Raw genomic sequence first — 19,482 nt, 5'->3', positions numbered from 1 at the left:
TGATTTATCGTATCACTGAGCGAAAATCAGCCCAGTATACTCTTTAGGGGGAACGTGTTAGGCCGCTCATCTCTCGAACAGGCAGAATGGACGGTGTAGGGCTGCATGATTGTTTTGTACATACTTTTGCAGTGGCGCGAGTTGCCCATGCGTTTTGTGAATGGGGAAGCGTCCACCCCCCCAGCGCGTCGGGCAGCAACCGTTTCTGTTTTTGAGGGGTCGGACGGCCCGCGTGGTGTCGGGTAACGAGCCGAGGCGCGCGCCGCCGCGGTGGGCGCGGTGCAGAGGCGGAAAACGGATTCGGAGAACATGCTTTTACGCGCGCTGTGTTGACATTCCGCCGATGGTCATAATAGGGCCACGCGGACAAACCTCGAGTGGGACGGTTGTATACGCGACGTTGTGGCGCCGGCTCTTGAGTCCCCTGCTGGTTAGAGACGCAGCTGCTAGCAATGTTGACCACGTCTGGCGCGTACGGAGCGGGGGGTTCACGCCCCTACGCATTCGGGCGGCAGCCACCTGCATCTTGTTTTGAGCGCTGGGGAGAGCCCGCTTGGTGTCGTGTTACAACATGCAGTGCGCGCCGTAGAGAGGGGCGCGGTGCGCATGCGGAGGCCGCGTTCGGAGAACGTCGTTTTAAGAGCACCCGAGTCCGGATGCCACCAGCGGTCATTATTTTTCTACCAGGAAAAACCTCGAGGGGGACTACGGTACGCCGTGTTGGGATACCAGCGCCCGAGCCCCCTGTTTGCTAGAAACGCCGCTGAGGTGCGAGATGGCCTCAATAAATCGTGCATGCCTGGCGTGTTTGCCGAGGCCGTCACTGACCACGTGGAAATAGGAGGGGGAGAAGAAGATGTGGGAAGAGGGAAAACAGGGTGGTTTTCCAATAGATTCACTTTTGAGAGTAAGCCCATCCCTTTGTGTTGTGGCTTAAGAAACTGTCAACTCTCATTCGCAATTGCTTCCGTGGGATGGGCTAACGGCCCTACCGCCCTTTTTCTTTGTCTCTTTTCCCTATAACAATCGAGACGAGGTGCTTGTTCCTCAGTCTAGGCTGTAATCACTAAACCTGATAGAACAGCAAGACTCCGTACGATGCAATGCTAGTCTGGGCCGTAACCACTTAGTGGTAGAACAGTGAGACTCGGTTGATCGTATGTAGTGACAGTCGTCCTAGGCTCTAACTTAAGAGAAAGTAGAAGAGTAAGGCGCTGTTTACTTGTGTGTTTTGTATCAGTGTTCTGTTGCTAACTCTGTATTTGACTGTGTAAATATTTCCGTTGCAATATATCTTCAAGTTTTGTTACCTCCAACCTGCCTCCTGCTTCATCAACGCCGATAATCACCTTGAAGAGACTTTGGTCGACTTCAAGGAGAAAAGAACATTCAAAACTTAACTGGAAGGGAAGCGTAGCAGGGGGTGGCAGAAAGTTGGGTGGGCGGATGACATTAAGACGTTTGCAGGGACAACATGGGCACAATTAGTACATGACCGGGGTAGTTGGAAGAAGTATGAGAGAAGCCTTTGCCCTGCAGTGGGCGTAACTAGGCTGATGATAATGATGATAAGGTGCAGTTGAGCATTTATAAGTGTCAAGGAAAACTGCGTTCATGGGAACATTTTAGGTGTATGAGGGCTTTTTCTTAGGAAATCCTAACGTTGAAACATTCTTTAGGATTCCTGAAGGAAGTCCTAAATGCTCTTGGCGAAATACTTGCCAACGTGAGAAGTGTGCGCAAGGAAAACGTCAGTGAGAGCCGTGTTGTCATGGAGCTGCCGAGTGACTGTACACCACTCCCCGTCAGGACTATAGAGGAACTTCTGGCATTTGACAATTATCCCTCGGATCGAGACCACATAGACTCTGTGGTAAACCACTATACTATAGGAAGTAAGCTTCGCTGTCACCTGCACAATTATCTCGCTCTACAGTTTTGTGCATTATGAACGTGCCACTTTTAGACACGTATAAAGGAGGCAGTGTATGTCAGTTCGAAACTCTGTACTAATTGAACGTCGTGGTTAATAAGGGCTTGAGTTTGTAAGACATGCCATCACTGGCTATAATGCATTCTGAACATGCAGGGAGTTTTGTGCTGTTTCACCCGATGCATACTACGAATTTATTGTGAATGGAATTGGCAAGTAAATTATACAAATGTGATGTTAAAACTAATGAACTAATCCTCCATGGGATTTCTGTAAATCGTCAATCGACTTATGCATCCCTAGTGCTCCTATATGCTCAACTGTACAGCCTCTGCATTTCGTTTTCTAGCATAGAGGCAGCCCCACTTATCAAACTACTTACAGTCAAACCCGGATATATTGAACCCACATATAACGAACTATTGTGTATATGGAACAGCTGTAAAATCCCCTTGAAAATTCATGTACATATATATATATATATATATATATATATATATATATATATATATATATATATTATCGAGTTATTGTGATCGTCTTCATATTCAATACATCTGGGTTCGACTGTATCTGGAACGCACTGTAGCAATTTTTGAATGGTCGCTTATTCAATGCGACGTCCAGCGGCTGAAGAATAGGTGGCAGTTCGCCTGGAATGATGACGAGCCCACATCCAGAGTCTGCTGCCGCTTTCTTCACTCAATCCGTGATGTGGACGCGGAAGGAGTCCACGATGAGCATGCTGTGGGGCTTCAGCAGTGAACCCGCACGCCTGCACCACACGAGGTGAAACCATTTGAAGACAGTTTCATCGTTAAAAAAACCCTTTTCGTTCATCCGCACGATAACTTCCGGCGGAAAGTTTTCTTTCGTGGAGATTGCTTTCCTTTTGAACAAAAGGAATGGTCGTAACTTGTGCCTGTCGTCCGTACATAACAACATGACAGTGAAACGTTTGTGCATGTAGCCCGTAGTCAGCAGGCAAACCTGGCGCTCCCCTTTTCCGGCCATGGTCCTCTTGCTAGGCATGCCGAACCAGACAGGAGTCTGGTCGGTGTTGCCAGTTTGACCTAGCAGTAATGAATATTTTGCCCTCAGGTCACTCACGTAGCATAGAAATGCGTGCTGTATTTCTTCGTACGCTTCGGGCAACCTTTGGCATACGGTCGGGCGTCGTCTTAGGCTCAGGCCGTTCCATTTCATGAAGTTCATGACCCATTTCTTTGATACTTTGAACTTGGTTCACGGGATGCACATATTCTGTGCGACAGTACGTACCTTTACTTCAATCTTAGCGTAGCAAACACTCAGGCTTCTCTGGCCGTGAACCCAATCTCGGCAGGGTATTGTCCCGGCTTCAGTCCACGAAAGGAACGGCGTGTAGCAGCACACACTAAGATCTTGCTTCTTTGTTTTCTCCATTCCCTCACGCATTTTTCTGACACATAGAACTTGCGCCCTGCTGCAACATTGTTTTCCAACTCTGCGTAGAGGATGACTTGCCGCTTGAAAGCTGCATTGTACTGTGGCCGAGGTGGCGGCGGCATCTTGGCGCCCGTTCGGCAGCTACACAAATCACGCAGACCACTGTTTGCAAGCGAAGCGAAATGCAGAAATGGCAAACAGGCATGCAACGAAAGGATGCGAAGACGGTTGTGGGCGCATCTGACTGGCCATGTGGTTTAGTTACCTGCGAAATGTTGCCAGGCCACACAGCGCTGCCAGCTTTTCCGTGGAACCCCCAGTGTTTGTCAACAATTTCTATCGTATGAAAACAAAACCTTAAGGCATATCGTAAAATAAATTCCTCTTTTTTAAGCAGCCCGCTTTCGCATCATGTCTGATAGCTATTTCGGAATTATATGTGCACGGGGTGTGATACTAGCCGCAGTTCAATCGAAATATAATTTTGAGCCCACAGATAAGTCGACTTTATGATTCCGAGTATAGTTAGTTTACTGCAGTCTCTGTTAACGAACTTGATATATTGACTGATGTGTAAAAGTATGCCTTCTTTAAATGATGTAACAGTTTATTTGTTCACGTAATTGCATTCTACCCTTTCTTTTTTGTGTGACATTTCATTTTTAGACAGCCGAATGATGCGTTGTTCGGCCAACTGTGTTCTTTGTTGGCTTGATATGTGCAATCATTTTCTGTGCTATAGTTTACTGCGGTCCCTATTAAGGAAATGGATATATTGCCTCTTCACCCGTGCGTTCAGTTCTGCCTTTTTAAAAAATGATGTGACAGTTCGTTTGTTCACGCAGCTATGTATTCTATGCTTTCTTTGTGATTTCACACTTTCTTTGTGTTTTAGACATGTTCCATCTGATGCTACTGTATTCTACAGCGCAATATAGAAATGAAACACCGAAAATGTTTGTGTTGCGACATATTTGGTGTGCTACAGATAAAAATCTACGACAAACCAGCAAGGCATTAAATTCTCGCCAAGACAATAACCTAAGAAAATGGGACTAGAAATCGCATTGGCCAAAATGCTTGGCTTCCATAGCAAGAATATGCTTGGCTGTTGCATGGTGTTCCACTGCAGTGTGAGCTATGGCAAGAGGTGTTTGCAATCATTGGCCATGCATGGCCTTCCATTGCTTGGCCAATGGTAGGCTTGCCACTCCAGCCAAGCCCAGACCTTGCTTGGCCTCTAACAACTTTCTAGTGATGGACAGCTTGACCACTGATGATTTACCATACTTGGTTCTAGCAAATCTTGCTAGAACCAATCTTGCCCATTGGGCCGGTGTCACGTCCGGCACCATTCACAAGGCCGACCACTGCGAACCCTCCGGACGGAGCGAGGCTGGCTCAGGCAGCACCCGGCCCATCAACACCGGTGCCCAGGCTTAGTAATCGACCGCGAAGGCCGCTGGACCGTTACTCGCCTGGATAGCAGGCACCGTCAACTTGTATGGGACGGTGGCAAAGTCCTATGCTCTGAACATGGACGTTTGTTTCTTTTAGTTAACAAACTTGGTGTAAGGGGGTTTAACAAGCATGTGACGCACCTTCGGGCATAATCTTTGTTAGCCCGCTAGGCTCGGTGGCCTGCCGGGTTTTGTAGGCAACATTGGTCACAGCACCCAATAAACGACGAGCACAGCTGATCGTCGGTCAGTCGTCGTTCATCACCACCACGCTGACTAGCGTCTGTCTAACGGAGGGTGCCTCGAGCCCTCCTTTGTTCGCGAACCCGGGCGGATCGTGACAGTGTATACTCAACTCACTAGGAACACCGACCGACCGACCAATTGATTCATTGAGTGATTGATCTTATCGGCTGCAAGCAACAGAGGCACTGTGAGACATGCCATTGGAGCGCTCCCGAATTTCTTCGACCACATGAGGTACTTTGACGTGCACGCTAAGCTAGATGCACGAGCGCTTTTTCTTTTTTCTTTTTTGTTTACCAACTTGGCAGAATGAGGCCTTTGCAACAAGGAATAAAACGCGGGATTGGGCAGCACGCCGTAGCCACTGGAGCAGTGCGGCATGTGGCCGCGCTCAGGCAGTCCAGCTTGTTGGTGCAGCTGTGGGAAAAATGATTTCGCTAAATTATTGTGCATGCAGACCAACGCCATCACACGTTCCGGTCCCCTATTGTTCATCCTGTGACGACACGGAGATGTTCTCTCTTATACCTCATGTGATCGGTAGGAAACAAAAAAAAATATTTAGAAATATAAGGAAGAGCAGTCCAGCCTGTTGACGCATCTGTGGAAACAATGACTTCGCTAAATTATTGTGCCTGGGCCAACGGCATCGTACGTTCGGGTCCCCTATCCTTCATCCTGCGACGACAGGGAAATGTCCTCTCTTATACCTCACGTGATTGACAGCAAACAAAAACATTTAGAAAAATAAAGAAGAGCAGTCCAGCCTGTTGATGCAGCTGTGGAAACGGCTTCGCTAAATTATTGTGCATGCATGGACCAACGGGGTGTAGACGAGCCGTATGTAAAAATACTGAAAGATATCTATAGCGGTTCCACAGCCACCGTCGTCGTCCATAAGGAAAGCAACAAAATCCCAATAAAGAAAGGCGTCAGGCAGTGAGATACGATCTCTCCAATGCTATTCACAGCGCGTGTACAGGAAGTATTCAGAGACCTAGATTGGGAAGAATTGGGGATAAGAGTTAATGGAGAATACCTTAGTAACTTGCGATTCGCTGATGATATTGCCTTGCTTAGTAACTCAGGGGACCAATTGCAATGCATGCTCACTGACCTGGAGAGGCAGAGCAGAAGGGTGGGACTAAAAATTAATCTGCAGAAAACTAAAGTAATGTTTAACAGTCTCGCAAGAGAAAAGCAGTTTACGATAGGTAGCGGAGCACTGGATGTGTTAAGGGAATACATCTACTTAGGGCAGGTAGTGACTGCGGATCCGGATCCTGAGACTGAAATAATCAGAAGAATAAGAATGGGCTGGGGTGCGTTTGGCAGGCATTCTCACATCATGAACAGCAGGTTGCCATTATCCCTCAAGAGAAAAGTATATAACAGCTGTGTCTGACCAGTACTCACGTACGGGGCAGAAACCTGGAGGCTTACGAAAAGGGTTCTACTTCAATTGAGGACGACGCAACGAGCTATGGAAAGAAGAATGATAGGTGTAACGTTAAGGGATAAGAAAAGAGCAGATTGGGTGAGGGAACAAACGCGAGTTAATGACATCTTAGTTAAAATCAAGAAAAAGAAATGGGCATGGGCAGGATATGCAATGAGGAGGGAAGATAACCGATGGTCATTAAGGGTTACGGACTGGATTCCAAGGGAAGGGAAGCGTAGCAGGGGGCGGCAGAAAGTTAGGTGGGCGGATCAGATTAAGAAGTTTGCATAAACAACATGGCCACAATTAGTACATGACCGAGGTAGGCGGAGAAGTATGGGAGAGACCTTTGGCCTGCAGTAGGCGTAACCAGGCTGATGATGATGATGATGAACCATCCAAATGTAGCCGGAGCACACCTGTTTGACTATCTGAACAAGCTTGGTCTTCTGGGAGTGCTCGGAAAGGATATATATCTTCTCATTTACCTACATTTCAGAGAGCAGTGCTGTGGAGAGATAAATTCGCTGCTTTCCAACCACGATGACCCACGCGCACGTTTCACGTCTTCGTTTGGACTGGCGGACCACAATAAACTGCTCGACCCTCTCCCTTTGGCAACAATGTTCACATTTGTCGACTAGATGTTTCAATAAACTATTTTCGCTCTCTCTCTCTCTCTCTCTCTCTCTCTTGTTCACACGAGGGCCCACGTTTGTGCTTGTATGGATGTTTTCGCCTCGAGACCAATCTAGTGAGAAGCTCAACATCACGTTTTAGCAGCGAAACTTATGAAATTACATTCTGGGGTTTTATTTCCCGATACCGCGATCTGATTATGAGTTACGCCGTAGTTGAAGACTCTGGATTAATCTTGACCACCTCCATTTCCTTAACATGCGCCTAAATCTATGAACACGAGCGCTTTTTTTTGCGTTTCGCCCCCCCCCCTCCCCCAAAAATAAAATCCGACCGCCGAAGCCGGGAATCGAATCCGATACCTTCGGCTGTGCAGTGCACCGCCATAACCTATGGGCTACAACCGGGGCGGGTTCTTCCTCGTCTCCCTCTCTAGTAGAAGTGAACCAGTGGACAAGTTGGTGAACGTTCAACTTGGTGCCACCGTATTGTTCAGTTATGTTCCGCAAGTTCAAGTAAATGACTGCAAGCAGCGTGTCCAAGTAGTTCCATCTTGAGCGTTGGTTGCTCTGCTTGCGAATGCCATGCCAAGACAACGCGAATTTTTAATGTGTCTTGGTTAACGCAGGGTCACAATAAAAACTTAGTGTACTTAATTTAACTTCTTCCGTTTTCACTGTGACTGCTTGATCATACGCTATTACTGAACAGTGCAATCACATTTGGAAGTTTTGCAACTGCCGCCCACGTCTTTCATTTAACCAGCTGGGTTTGTGCCTTATATCGAAGCCGAACAGTTGAGCTTCGTACACAATACGTGAATGTATGTTGCATTGGCCCTTAAGATGCTTGACTTAGGTAGACAAGGGGCCCTATAAAGTAAAACAGTTAAATTATGTTTTTATCCAATCTCCTGACGTCAAATTTGCGTAACCACTGACGCGAGCACCGGGTGGTGTCCCGCTGCGTTGCCTCAACAGCCCAATCAAGTTTATAGGAGGTCACTTTGCTGTGAAAACAAATAATATTGTATAAATTGAGCAGTGTTTTGTTTATAATTGGCCGCCAGGAGGCTAAGGGCACGCTCAAGTGGAGAGGGTGTCTATAGGGCAAAGCCAGCGCATTGAAAATAGATAACGGGATGAAGAGGGTGGTGCAGGCGTCTGCGATTGGTTCGCTTTCCCTTATTTAGCTTGCGGTGGCTGTTCGAAAATTGCGGCGGCGTACAAAGGAAGAATAAGAATGCCGCTAAAACGGATCCACAGCAAGGAACAGTTGGCAGAGCGAGGTCGTCAACGTGCCGAAAGTGCTCGAAAACGTTACACGGCCACGCAAAAAGCTTTATTATATGCAAATAAACCCATGCTCTCCGGCAGCTGCGAGTAGCCAGTGCCTGAGTGATCGGCAGCCGCCATCTTTTATTCCTCTCGGAACGGGGCAGCCTGCGGTTATTCAGAAAAAAATTAGCTTTGTTCGGCATATTAATGCATCTTTAACGCGGAGACGTCACTTTGACGCGTAGAGTTTTCGCGGTTTTGTGACGTCGCGTGACAGGCAAATGAAGTGGGTGCAGCCCGACAACTTTTGACCAATAGCCGAGTGCTAATAGCAAAAAGCGTTTAACCAGAAATAAATATTTTTATTTTGATCGGTCCAATCATGTATAATCAGTGTGTACACGTCATATCACATGGGGAGCTTTCGCGGTTTTTTTTTTTGTCGGCGCGCGACAGACAGGCGAAGGGGCGGTTGTCCAAAAAAGTTTTTGACCAATCGCCGAGGGCTGATTAAAGAATTGTAATAAAAAGTTCCGAGTAACTTTAACGTTATAGCACCCACGAGACAGTCTGGAGGTACACTGCGCCATTTTACCTTAAATTAGCCTCGGCACAACAATTTGCTTTCAAGACAGAAGGCATGGAGTCAAAGTGTCACTTAGGGCCGCTACACGTTTCCTTGGTGCTTCCACAGAGGCCGTCCATACTCGTCGTGCTGACCTCGCAGACGCAAGCAAGATGACCAGTCTGCGTCGTTATTTTACCATTTTCCGGCATAGCGCATAATTCTTAAAGCTTTCAGGCTTTAATTCGAGCCATTAGAAACAGTCAGAAACTTACTAGTGGTGCTCTGCGGAGCGCGCATCATCAAAGTGGGTGTGAGGTACGGAATGCCTGCCTTGCTACACCAGTAAGCCACAGGTGTTCTTTCCCCCTACTTGACATCAGGCACATGATCGGATTCCGAAGGGAGGCCATTTAGGCGGAAGCCCTACTGCCCCGTCGGGCGCGGGAAGTTTGTTGCGACGGCGGAGGAAAGTTCTCTCAAAATTATCACACAATGTGAGAGCCGGCCGCGTGGCCCGGCGATAGGCGTCTCAGCGAATTGGGCTACGTGTCGGGAGACACGATGCCCTTCTCTGAAAGAGTTGGTATATTTAAAATCGAGAGAGAAAGCACGCGAGTGCCACTTGTACTGCTTCACAGACAGTTCAGGCTTTCCTTTTCTCCAGAAGAGTTGTAAGGCTCGCTGATGTGCGCTTGGTGCAACGGGAAGGCATTTCGGTATTGGTCGCACTTATCAAAAAAGGCGGAGAAGAAACCGCGTCTGGTGGGCGTCTGCGCCATCGCGATTGTCTGTGGATGCGTTAGTGGCATGTGGTGTGCGTTCACTGCGTCGTCGAATTGGTGGCGCAAGTCATCAAAACGTGCCTAGATGGCCACTCACTTTGCAATGTGACAAGTGCACTAATTATGAACGTTAGAGTTACTGAACAGGCTTCAGTTGTGCGTAAGTGCGCCAGCTTGCAGGCCGAAGCATTCAAGGTATGCAGGAAAGCCACGCCTCTTTACTGCAGGAAAGGTGCTCGACCCAGCCGCGACAATGCGCTCGTTTATTCCACCACGTTGATGGAAGCAACAGTTTCGTTCTGAACGTCCCCGTTACAGTTTGGTGGCAGCGGTGGGATAACGAACGCGGAATATAAAGTACGGCTTATGTGGGTGACCGTACCCTTCATTTACGTTACCACTGCGGATCTACTATGCCAGCTGGAGGTACCTCCGCATGACAGGGCCCTGTCTTGGGAAGCCTACCACGTTCAACTAAACAAGCTCGCATCAGCTAAGGGCTAGGACTACCAAACAAAGCTGAAAGTGCTCATAGCAAGTTGTCAAGGAAAGTTAGATCTGCTCAATCGGCCTCAGGACCAGCATGACTTTTCGCTGCTGTCGCAAGTCTTTGTCGACGGGTACCGAAACTGATTAGCTGCCTGGCTTCGCTACAACTGCAAGAAAGGACGTCATCAGCACCAAGGCGAGACGTTCCAGGTGTTGGCTACTGACGTAGGACGTCTCACATCGAAGTCTTTGCCTTGAGCTCGGCAGGATGTCGTTTTTGCCTCTTCGCTACGGGTACCTTCATCGACGCTCTTCAGGACAAAGGCGTTTGTCACTGGTTGCGCCTACGTAAGCTAATCGACTTGAAGGAAGGTGTCATGATAGCTGTCGAGGTGCTGTATGCTATTGAAAAGATCGCAAGTTGTCACTCAGTTGAAGCGAGGTGTCATACAATCGTTATGTTGTGGCGCCACATTAAGACTCGACGAAATGCGGCGGACGCCATATACACGTTCGAGGCAACCTCTAATGCGAGTTATTACGGTCAGCGATGCAGCAAACTTCCAAAAATTCCTGGAGGCCTTCCGTACTAGCTAGAAAAATTCATCTCCATCTTCCTGAGATAGGAATGAGACAAAGCATCTCACCAATGCTGCAAGGAGGAATGGAGTTGCCGAACAGTGATGCTTGCACTTTGTAAATGCCCCGCCTTTGTGCACTGGCACCCGCACCGCCCTACGTCTTTGTTGACTCTCGACATACGCGGCGCCAATGCACTGGTTGACACGGGAACAGCTGTCAAAGGCCTCGATTTTTCTTTCGTCCCAGACATCCTCCATGTCCGTCAAGAACGGAACATGTTACGAAAAAATGCTCAAGAACAAAAAGAAAGGGGCGGAAGGATGAAGCTTATCTACGATAAGTTAAGGTTAGATGGCGTTTTGTATGGCTTGGACAAAGTGAATGTTTGACGTTTCAAGCTAAAATATGGCCGGTGGCACTGACGCCCAGAGAGCGATCGTCGGTCTTTGAAACATTTAAGCATTAACAGTAGGAGCATGGACAACAGAAGCACTGGCCTAGAAAAACTTATGACTAATAATGCTGGCATTATCATACTGACAGAAACGTAGTCGGCCGATGAAGCTTGCGATAGTGAATTTGTTCCAGTGGCATACAGTATGCACAGGAAAGACAGAGCTAGTAAAGCTGGCAGAAAATGCATAGTTTACAAAAGTGCATTAGACATATTGCTCATGCCAAAGGCAATAATACTCAATTTGTTATTTTCTTAATTTATACCCTAGGCATATTACAGGAGCCCTATCCTAACTATACAGTTTCTTCAATGAATACATTCAATACCTATTAGGCCGAACACGTTAAGCCGGATGATACGATTATTTTATTGGGCGATCTTAATGTGCCAAATATTGACTGGCTCACAATGTCGCTAAACATTACACTGCTAAGATAGGCGAAGCAATGATGTAAATAGCATTTACATTCGACCTGCTTCGAGTTATATTAAACACTTAGAGCGCTGAATATACAAAAGGCGTAGGAAAAGAAAAACAAACCCCACGCGCGCGATGTGTGTTTCTTTTTCTGCGTCCTTTGTATTTTTAGCGCTCTAAGTTTTTCTTAACGTGCATTACCAACTAGGCCATCTATCCCTCCTTTTGCTTCAAGTTGTTTAAGCATACACGCGAATTCAGGAGAGTAACAGGTTCCTTCTGGATCTTTCCTTCGTCATCGGTACTAATAATTCTAATTAATAAAGAGAAAATCACACACACACCCTTTCGTAGCAGTTGCTACACAGGAAACCCATAAGGGCTCATCGAAAGAAAAGCCTCAGAGTTGAAAAAACATTCGTCCTGGGGTGCTATGCAGGATGCGCCGAGTTTGGCGAAACTCGGGATCTTCACGAGCTCTGGCGACACCCCAAGATGAAAGCACGAATGGTACCGAGACACAGTTTATCTTTCGACAAGCCTCCAGTTTCATTGGTCTATCTAGATTCACTCTGGCTGGCTATCATTCCTTGGGCGTTGCCTTCTGGGCGGTCGACTAACTGGGGCTCACGTGATCATACCGTCGGTGCATGGTCGTGCCTTCTTTCACTTGTTTGTCGTTCCACCGAGTGCATTACATGCACAAGCGAGTTATAAAACAAACGCAATTTAGTACAATATTATTAGTTAGTTTAACGTGGTTTAGAAGCATTTTAAAGCTTACAACATGTACACTGAATGTGCATTAGACTAATTTGTAATTTAGTACGCTTCGCATTATACCACGAGGGAACGCTGTGGTGGCGTTATCACATCCATTCACCGGGCGAGCATGGCGGCTAAACATCGGAGGCGCCCAGTGTAAACAAACTCGTACAACGAGCTTGCAGTGCGCGACGTAGTGATCAGGCTCGACGATGACCACTATTTCTTGGATAGTTCTGTTCCTCCGTGAGCAATCTTTCCGTGCACCCCGAAAGACTGCCAATAGCTTCGGCGATTTTACAGATCGCAACGCGCACCTACTGTTCACGGCGCAGTGCTGAAGAAACAACTTGGCCGGTGCTGCTTCTGCGAGCGTCACGAACATTACATAGTGTTACATTACATCTTATATAGCTACGATGCGACAAGGAGGTGGTACCGACGATGGATCTCGCTACCAACACAGTGAAGAAGACATCGACAAACTGCAGATAAGTATATTTCTACTGTCTGATATTTAGCATAATAAGAGTGCACGGATTAAGTCGCTTTCGTAGTAACGAACTGAATGTCCAGCAGTTTAAAGAAGGCAGTGAAAACCAATGAGTGTTCGTGCTTCTACATGCAAGTGGGCCCGCGAAAATATGGAAAAGATGAAGGTAGCCTTCACTAACTTGGTGAGATAACAGAAATTCATGAGTGACATTAAGCCCGCAAAATTTATGAAAGAGTACCTTTATCCAGGTGAAATATCAATAGCAGGTACTGATATAAAGCAGGAAAGTTATACAAAAATTTCACGGGTTGAACAGCACATGGAAGGCATTACCGAATCGTGATCGCCACGTTACCGATATCCTTGAAAAAAGTTTAGAATCATTGCATTCTACCGGTTATGCAATATGGGACATAAACCTGGAGGTCAACAAAGAAACTCGAGATGTCAATGACTGTGCAGAAAGCGAAGTAACAAAAATTGTTGGAGATAGCATTAAGGCAGGAACACAGTGGTGTAGTAAACCGTGGCAACTGATATGCTAGTTGAGATTAAGAAAAAAAAAGGAATCAGCAGGTAGGCCATGCACGTAATCGATCACTTGTTGCCAATTCATAACAGGTGATTACATAAGCGTGACAGAATGGATGTCAAGGAGAGAGAACTACAGCCGAGGGTGGTAGAAAATTGCGTAATGGGACAAAAATATGATGTTTGTAGGCATAGGATGCAATCAGCTCGCATAAGACGGGATTGTAGGGTGAGGCATTTGTTTTGCAGCGAGCAAAAATAGGTTTGTGGTGCTGACAGTAGAGACTCGTGAAGGTGCGGGGCCACCTTAGCTGCTGGCACATTAATCAACATGACAATTGGCTCTGAAAAAGAAAACCCCAGTGATGAAAAATAAAGCAACGTTGTCGCAACGCATTGTTTTATTATGCATACTACACTAGAGGTGTTCACAGTTAAGGGAACTTAGTACTAATAGTGCAACGAGCATTTTTCTTTGTAAATAATGGTTTGTATGCGGCTGACTCATTCCAATACACTTTTTTGCAGCAAAACATTCTGCTGCTGGAGGCACTCAACCGCCTGATGGCAGTAGGCGAGCACCAGGCATGTGCTGTTGAGAGTGTGCCAGAGGTCCAGAGGGCTGCTCTGCAAGAGTAGTATCGGTGCCCTCACTGCTCTCCTGTCGAGCTCACAGAAGGCACCTTATAAAGGAGCTTTCAGTTTAATATTTTGTTTATTATTCAAGAACATGAATAAAATTATTGCAGTAAACATTGCGATGCGCATATTAGGAGACTTGTAACATGCATTGGTGTCCCTTCAAAATAGGCAAAAACATAAGACAACCTGTGCCACTCTTGGACCATGTAAATAAGAAATACACTAATGCAGCATACACGTCATTGTGCTGTTTGTTCTTTCTATGTGCAAGAATACAGTGCATGTTGATTAGCCACAAGATGAACGGTGTGTGTAATTCACAATGAAGACAGGAAACAGCAGGAGCTTAATAATGCTATCACCTATAGACTGTGCATATGACTGCAACACACCCCGATTCAAATGTGCCATTACATGCATGTTCGATACCACATATTCTTTAACATTGTCTTATAATTGCATGTACTATATTTCACACATCTTAAGCCCTAGCATAGCACACTTCTGATGTATCCATTTCATAGGCCAAATAATTGTAGACTTTGTCCTTTTGTAATGTATAAAAAGCAGCATCCTTTACAGTCGGAAAAAACTTCAGAAGACAGGAGGGGCCCCGCCCAGATGACCAAAACGCAGCAGCCGATTAACTCCACGTCTAAAGAAATAGTCCCTCTCCAACGAGCAGGTATTAGTCTGTCTGGCGGCACGATGTCAGTCTAGAGTGCATGCCCATCGGTGAAGGCTTGTGTTCACCTGCCTTAAAGTGCAGAATCCGCAGCCTCCTAAAGTTGTATCTGACTATAGAAACACGTAATGCCTTGCACCAGTTGCATAGACTTCTGCAACTTGATAGCACACAATGATCAGGAGCAGAAATCTATAAAGGCATCCAAGCAAAGCTGGCTGGCCACACTTCCATTATGAGGGGCTGCAAAAGGTCTCGCCAAATATTCCCATGACGTCCTTGAAAAAGAGGTGGTGTTTGGCACTTCTTTAGAATCAAAAACAGATTACAGTGAATGTTGTGTAGCATGTCAAAACAAACTGAGCTTGGTTGTCTGCACAGCATGTAATGGGAGGTTGTGCTTCACATAGGAAACAAACTGCTCTGTCCAGTACAATTTTGAGGCCAGTATGGCACCTATTATGTCAACAGTGTCTATATACAAATTACACTTTTCACAGGCCATTGATTTCACCCATTATTTTGTATGATGGTTCTTTCAATCAGTGCTTGTATAACATGAGCAGGTGGATTTGAAAGCAAAGCTTTGTTTGCAAACCTTCCGACTTCCATAATTGTGTGGCAACGCACTGGCATGTTGTCGAATAGCTCACACTTCCTCGGTCCTGCACCAAGGAAGCCCAATGCTCTATTTGAAGTTGGATCGCACAACAATTCAACGGCACAAAAAGAAGAGTAACACACACAGCAAAGCATTCTGCTGTGTGTATTTCTCTTCTTTGTGTCCCGTCGAATCGTTGTGCAATTAAACTTCAAGCTACTATACCAATACACCCAGTCTTCAACATCACCAATGCTCTAGTTGTTAGGCCACAATGGTGCACATATTTGAAATTTCCCAACACAAATTAGCTCTCCAAAAAATCACAAATGTTAAATTTTGCAGCACAGGTTTATGTATGCACGTGCCATATTCTTTACCACTAAACTCACAGGAATCAAAGGGGCAAGCATTAACCAGTCTTGCTGCTGCAAGGCTGGTTAATGCTTGCCCCTTTGATTCCTGACACCAAAGGAAATACAGTGTACGTTTAAGTAAAAGGAGTGCCGGAGGGAAAGGTGTGACAGCGAGGGCTTACAATAAAAATAATGGTTACGAGACATGTTCAATGCCAATATACGCTGCATGTCGCTCAGCCTACTTTGGCATTACAGCAAGTGTTTACTCATTTGAGCATATCACGTTTTGTGCAATCATTGCTCTAAAGCTGCACAAATGGTCTATTTGCTCTGCAATTTTATTTTTATCATGGTGGTTTAAAGACGCACTTTTCATTGGCATCTGCACCACATTTCTCCAGATGTGTAATTTTGCCTTGGTGGTTCATGACATCATGTACAGAGAGTTCTGCAGAGCATTGGATGTGCATTATTCTACTGCTTAAGAGTTAGAGCCCCATTATGAGACGAAAATATACAATTTATCCATCCAGAATAACGCCGCCCCTCCAAAATAAGAACATACACTGAACCTCTGGCACATGCATCGACGGTGAACAGAGCAAACAATCTGAAGTATTTTCTTCATGCAAGCCAACACACTAAGATTCTCAATGCATTTTCATTTCGCCACAAATGCATAGGCACAACCCGCTTGGCGCAACATCCACATCTCGCGCTGGAACAAATTGTGCAATGCCTCGCTGTTTCATAGTGCGGTCGATAGATTACGCATGACCAAAATTCAGCATTGTGCATACTAAATAGCTTCACCAATGAAGAACCCCAAGTTCTTTATGAGATTAGGATTCATAGGCTACTTCACACAATTTGTGATATCCATTTATCTATTTATACTTAATTAACCTCTTTCCCAAGAAAGTGAGCCATTTGGAAGGCACCCTGACAGACAAGTAGAACAATCGGCAAAAAGTCATCAACCAGCGAAAAAGTCAGTATCATTAGCAGCCGCATGTGAGATGTCGCTAACACAAAATTTAAGTCGGCTACAAAGAAGTGACGAATTTGGCAATATGGCGTGTCTAAACATTGCTTCAATGTTAATCACAGTAACGCTGACATTGAAGGCGCCTTAATTCCTACGTACGTTCCATCGACACACCCGACTACGTTCGTAATGTTCCCGCGAAGTAGGAAGCATTCTTTTATATATGCCCGCTCAGCCGCAGTATTGTGGAAAGCTAGACACCGCTTACGCACTGCCGCATCGATAAGTGCGTCAGACACATCTCTGACACAGTGGCTAACAGTAGTTTGATGGCGTCCAATGTAACGCTCGGCGCCGACGCTTCTCTGAAAACTCCCAGTCTCGTAGAAACGGAGCGCACAGATGACTTGCTCTACGACGGTGAGCGAATGAAGCCCGCCACGCTGTCTCCGCAGACAAGAGTCTTCGCCTAGCTCGTCGCACAGCCAGCGCACTGATGTATTCGACAGGCGAAAATGACGCTGAAACTCCCCGTCGGTCATGTAGGTGAACGGGTCCAGACGCTCATACTGACGCTTGCTGCCGCTGGATGCAATGAAACAGGCTGCTGCTGCCGCCGCCATGTTCCCGAGTTGAACTCGGAGGGGGTTTCGCGATGTACGAGTTTAGCACGAGTTCGCCTGTCAATCAAAACCAGAGGTCACGCCCCGCGCGAGGCATGTAACTCTTGTGCGCGCACCCACTACAGTTGGGCCACGCCCAACTTATCTTCCGGCAACAGCGACGCGGTGTCGAGCTGAGAGGCATCAACAATCTTGACCGCCGACATAAAACGCGCACAACGCACTGTCATCGGTGATGTACTGAGCACCACTATCGAAAACAAAGCGTTGACTGTCGCTGGCTTATACATCTTCTCGGGCTGAGATGGCCGCACAACACGGTTTCATGGCCTGCATTGTGGCGCGTAGCGCACAGTAAATAATTATCCGCACGTCACTGTGCTTACAAGGCGTCGATGCGGCGAGGGGGACGACGATGCCGAGCAGTGCGTATTGCAGCAGTCGTCTGAGATGGCTGCTCTGTCATCGGTGATGAAACGGAGCCACAGCGTTGTAAACACGATCAGCGTCTGAGAATCGCTCGCTCTTCTAGACCCAGTGCAATGGCATTTCTTCATCACAAGCACTGCGCACTCAACAGTTCCAACACCTCTCTCCGTTCGAAATCTGATTTCATAACTGCACACAAGAGCCCTCACCTGCCAAAATGCGAATGCTACGGTGTCGTTACGATATCCATCTGCGATCGCTGCTGGCTCCAGCAGAGGTAATCTGCAAGCACCTTCGACTGCACAACACACTCATATACTGCGTACATGCGCTCAGGGGCACCTTCACTGGGCAAGCGATGAATTGTGTCGCTGGGGAAGCACGCACTTTTCGCAATGTATCGCAGAGGCTTCGCGCACAAAGATAAACTGGTACATTTTCACTGAACTGCGTCACTACGCACTCTACAATAACATACCGCCATTTCGCAACGAAAGCCGTTGTGTCGTTTTTAGCCGGTAAACCGGGAGCCTTAATGGCCTAGTGAAGCGCCTGCGATGAACAGCCGTACCGCGGCGCTGCGTTTTTATTCCCCTAATAGAGAAAGAGTGGCCATGACCCTCCATGGATCATGACCGACATTATTGAGAATAGCTCTGCAGCGCCCCTAGGCGACTTATCACCGTATGAACGCCCTCGTGCGCGCGACCCGCTTCAATGTACCGCTTCTAAGCTTTCGCCTCACTCTCGCCACTCGCGGCAAGAAGTGCAAAATTTAATAATTTGCTCGATCTCCGTTTGTCATCACAAATTTCTAGCGTTGAAAACAAAAAACAGATACTTAGAGAAATAAAAATGTTCATTATTTTATTTGTTGTACTTTAACGTATTCGTTTGAGTGAAAGTGTAGGTGCAAGAATGCGCCGCATGTACCCTGTTCGCATTCGATGGAGGAAAGAAAGATAGCGCCCGAAAGAAAAGGCACGCCCTTGACGCGCCCGGGAAAGGCGTGGCAAGCGGCTCACGGCAAGTGTGCAGACAGACAGCGGGACAGCCACGGTTTCGCTAAGTTGCGATAATCCGTTGATAACAATACGTGGCGCTGGCGCGTTTCGTCGTGCAGCCTTCTGCGCTTGAAACGTGGAAGCAGCGTGCCGCGCAGGGTGCGCTCATGTTGTCATAGGCGGCTTTTTGTCTACATATTTTTTTGCCTGCACCTTCGGCGCGTTCCGCGCTATCTCCGTTCACTGACTGCCGTCGAGCAAACTCGGGTAAAACTCGGGTGAATGAGAAACTCGGCGCATCCTGCATAGCACCCCTGGTCCGGGAATCGAACCTGGTACCACCGCCTTTCCGGGGCAGCCGCTCTACCAGCTGAGCTCTACCATTTTCTAACCGCCTGGTTAGCTCTCAGGAACAGAGGAAGTCTAAGAGCAGTGAAGAACAAACTAGGAATAGGCAAGAATCAGATGTATGCGTCTAGAGACAAAGCCGGGAATATGATTACTAATATGGATGAGATAGTTGAAGTGGCTGAGGAGTTGTATAGAGATTTATACAGTACCAGTGGCACTCACGACGCTAATGAAAGAGAGAATAGTCTAGAGGAATTTCACATTCCACAAGTAACGCCGGAAGAAACA

The sequence above is a fragment of the Dermacentor variabilis genome, chromosome 3, assembly GCF_050947875.1.
Source record: "Dermacentor variabilis isolate Ectoservices chromosome 3, ASM5094787v1, whole genome shotgun sequence".
In the NCBI taxonomy this organism is placed as follows: domain Eukaryota; kingdom Metazoa; phylum Arthropoda; class Arachnida; order Ixodida; family Ixodidae; genus Dermacentor; species Dermacentor variabilis.
This window is presented reverse-complemented; position numbering follows the sequence as displayed.